The sequence below is a fragment of the Capra hircus genome, chromosome 13 (assembly GCF_001704415.2).
Source record: "Capra hircus breed San Clemente chromosome 13, ASM170441v1, whole genome shotgun sequence".
Taxonomy (NCBI): Eukaryota; Metazoa; Chordata; class Mammalia; order Artiodactyla; family Bovidae; genus Capra; species Capra hircus.
In genome coordinates this window covers 51655620-51659721 of record NC_030820.1, presented here as the reverse complement: position 1 = coordinate 51659721, position 4102 = coordinate 51655620, and positions in this window count along the sequence as shown.

The window sequence follows — 4102 nt, the reverse complement described above, 5'->3', positions numbered from 1 at the left end:
GCAGTCCCCAACTTTTTTGGTACCAAGAACTGGTTTCGTGGAAGACGATTTTTCTACAGACTGGGGGTGAGGGGATGTTTTCATGATGATTCAAGCGCACTACCTTTTCTTAAATTTATTTTTTGGCTTCACAGTCTTTATTGCTGTACATGGGCTTCCTCTAGTTGCGGTGAGTGGGGGCTACTCTTCCTCGCAGTACTCGGGCTTCTCATTGCGGTGGCCTCTCTCTTTGTGGAGCATGGGCTCTAGAGCAAGGGTTTCAGTAGTTGCGGCGCACAGGCTTAGTTGCTCTGCAGAATGTGGGATCTTCCTGGACCAGGGATTGGACTTGTGTTCCCTGCATTGGCAGGCAGATCCTTAACCGTTGGACCACCAGGGAAGTCCCTCAAACGAGTTACATTTACTGTATATCTTATTTCTAATCTAATGCTGCTTCTGATCTGACAGGAGGTACCAGTCCATGGCCTGGAAGTTGGGGACCCCTGTTTTAGAGCACTTGTTTTACGCAGTCTAGTCTAAGCAAAAACAGCTTGGAGGCAGAACCATCCAGATACCTAGCAGAACTTCATGTGTTTGATTGTGGGGTTCTGGAGAGAGAGCTTCCCAGTGATATTCACAGACCCCTCTCTACAGTTACCAGGCAAAGTCCTCTCAAACTCACAGCCCCTGGGAAGATTATGGGGAGTGATAGCACACATGATAAGCACTACACTGAAAGCATTACCCACACATGCACACAGGATACAAGCTCAGCACTTTACCTTGCTTTCATTTATTCTACAAGACAGCCCTATGAGATAGGTAATACCGCCCCATCTTAAGAAGAAGATTGAGGACTGGGGAGCAACTAGGTGGCAAGACTGGGATTTGAAACCATATTGGACATGTGGAGATTTTAGAGCTTCTCCTTGGCTGTTGTGACAGAGGAAGGATGACTCAGCCAGACCTGAAACTGGGCCCTCTGAGCAGAGAGTCCTGAGGCAAGGCCCCTGGTTTGCCCTACAGTGAGGACTGGAGGACAGATTAGAAGCATGTGGCCATTGGGTTGGAGAGATCGAGAAGGAGACTTTGGAAACCCTGCCCACTGAAGAGTGGTGAGCAATTCCTGAATGGTCACTGGACTGAAGAGAAAAAGAATGGAATTCTCCCTTTGGCAGTTCTGCCAAGGAAGAACTGCAAACTGGAGACCCCTGACTCTCCAGTCGGCTCAGTGGAGGCCTTCCCTACAGTCAGTGAGAACGCCTTCATGGCCCTCCAGGCTCCCTGCCTCTAGCCTCTGCACTCCAGTGCACTTTGGCTTCATACCCCAGCAGCATTACACAACACTGAGGGCATTACCTTTCTTCCTGTTGCCTTCATTAGTCTAGATGGAAGACGAAGAAGGAAACCAAAGCTGAGAGAAGGCAGACCTCCCTGGAACTTTCAGTTTTCCCCTCTTTGACACCTCTGCTTGCTGCTGCTGCTGCTGCTGCTGCTGCTTCACTTCAGTCGTGTCCGACTCTGTGCGACCCCAGAGACAGCAGCCCACCAGGCTCCCTCCGTTCCTGGGTTCCAGACAAGAACGCTGGAGTGGGTTGCCGTTTCCTTCTCCAATGCATGAAAGTGAAAAGTGAAAGTGAAGTCGCTCAGTTGTGTCCGACCCTCAGCGACCCCATGGACTGCAGCCTACCAGGCTCCTCCATCCATGGGATTTTCCAGGCAAGAGTACTGGAGTGGATTGCCACTGCCTTCTCCGTTGACACCCCTAGGGGTGTGTTTAAAAACAGTGAGAGTCAAGCTTGGTAAGATGTTTCTTTTTCCTCCCCTACCTGATGGTAAGTTTGTGAAAATCCCACATACACGGGTACTAAGTCGCTTCAGTCATGTCCGACTCTTTGCAACTCTTTGCGACCCTTTGGACTATAGCCAGCCAGGCTCCTCTGTCGGCATTCTTGGGGATATAAATCAAATTATAAAAGAATCATTTGTTATGCTCACCACTTAGATAATTTGAACAGGATAAAACAGGATGGTTTGTCTGTTCCACAATGTCTAGGGCATTAGCTGGAAGAGTAAAAGGTTGGGGGTGACTTGACAGCTAGGAACTGGAATCTGAAGGCTTGGCAACTCACACGTCTGGCAATTGAAGCTGGTTGTTGACTAGAACCTTAGTTCTGTCAGTCAGAACACCTCCCTCAAACACCAGCAGCCAGGTCCCAAGGGCAGGATCCAAGAAGAACCAGGTAGAGCTGTACTGCCTTCCCTAACGTGGCTTTAGAAGTCAGTATCATACCTGCCATATTCTGTTTGTCAAGGCAGTTACGTGGGCCTACTTCACCCAGTTTCAAGGGGAAATAGATTCTGCCTCTAGATAGAGAAGTAGCAAGGCTCTGGAACAGTATGTAGAACTGGAAATGTGGCCAGTTTTCGGAGTCACAATCTGCACAGTATATCAGCCTTCTCTCAGAATCAGCAGACCCTTCTAGGGAAAGGACAGGAGATTTCCAATACTGAGGTCATTCTGGGATTTTTGTTTCCTCCTCAGTCTTGGCACCACACTTCTTCCCTGCCCTGGTTCCTCTTCACTGCTTTTTTATCCACTCCACGTGGCATGTGGGATTTGAACCTATTGCCCCCTGCAGTGGAAGCACAGAGTTCTAACCACTGGACAGCTGGGAATTCCCTTCAGTGCCTTTAACAAATGTTTTCTCCAGCTTTTCTAACTAGAAAAAGGGCTGAAACCATCCAACTCAGTCCTCTTTTTCTGGAAGGGAGGCCCTGGGCAGTGCATTTAGAAGCTACACAATAAAAGCCTATGTTAGAACTTTCCTGGCTGTCCAGTGATCAAGAATCTGCCTTGCAATGCAAGGGATGAGGATTTGATCCCTGGTCAGGGAAATAAGATCCTACATGCCATGGAGCAACTAAGCCCATGTATCACAACTACTGAGCCCACATGCTCCGGAGCCAGAGCATCACAGCTAGGGTCCTTGTATAACACGAAAGATCCTGCATGACACAAGGAAGGAAGAGCCTGTGTGCCACAACTAAGACCCAACGCAGCCAAATAAAAATAAAACTCAGCCTGCATTAGAAAAAAGCCTATGTCCCTAAACATGCAGCATATTAATGTGCAGTGTGCAAACATTGAGCATAGTACACATGAAGTTTTAGAAATACATAAGGAATAACAATGACGACTGTATAAACTGATGACAACTTTATAAAAAGTGTGTATGCATGTGAAGAAGCACTGGAATTGTCCATGAGGAGATGTGTTTGAAAATTAAAAGCAGTTTTGTATATTTTCCTATAAAGTTAAATGCTGATTCTCCCCTGCCAACATTTTATCCTGAAAACTTTGAAACATACAGCTAAATTGAAAGAATTTACAGTGAACGCCTGTACCCACCACTTAGATTCTACAATTAACATTTTACTGTCCTTAATTTTCATATATCTGTCTATTCGTCTATCCATTCTATTAACTCATGTTATTTTTGACACATTTCAAAGTTGCAGTCATTAGTACCTCCCTCTAAATACTTCTGCAAGTTTTTTCTTTTCAGACCAAAAATATATAGTTCTCATCTCATAAATGTACATTTGCTGAGTTTTGACAAATCTATACACTTATGAATGGTTGTGGAGGGGGGGTGGTCAGCCACACTGTTTGGCATGTGGAATCTTGGTTCCTTCAGCAGGGATCAAACCCACGCTCCGTTCCAGGGAAGTCTCTAAATAGTGATTTTTTTTAATTAAAAAAAAAAAAAAAAAAACTAGTTCAAGCCTCACCTGCAATACAAAAATAACTAGAACTCAGTTTTCAAATCTTGGTTTCTTAACTGTGCTTAGTGTAAAAATGCCTCCTCTACCCTGAGCAGTTTGCACCACAGGCCTGGGCCTGCCTCACAGGAAGAGTCATCTTGGCCAATGGATGGAACTAGAATTGAGCCTTGGACCAGGATTTAGGGCCTGAGGGTAGTGAATCTGGAAACATTTCTACTGCTTTAGGATATCAATGGCAGTCCTGAAGTGGAAATTGGGGCAAAGGCTCCTGTAAGCCACCTTCTCAGGGTGAGGGGGCTGCAGTTTCTTTAGGTACTGTACTCCAGCAAGTGAC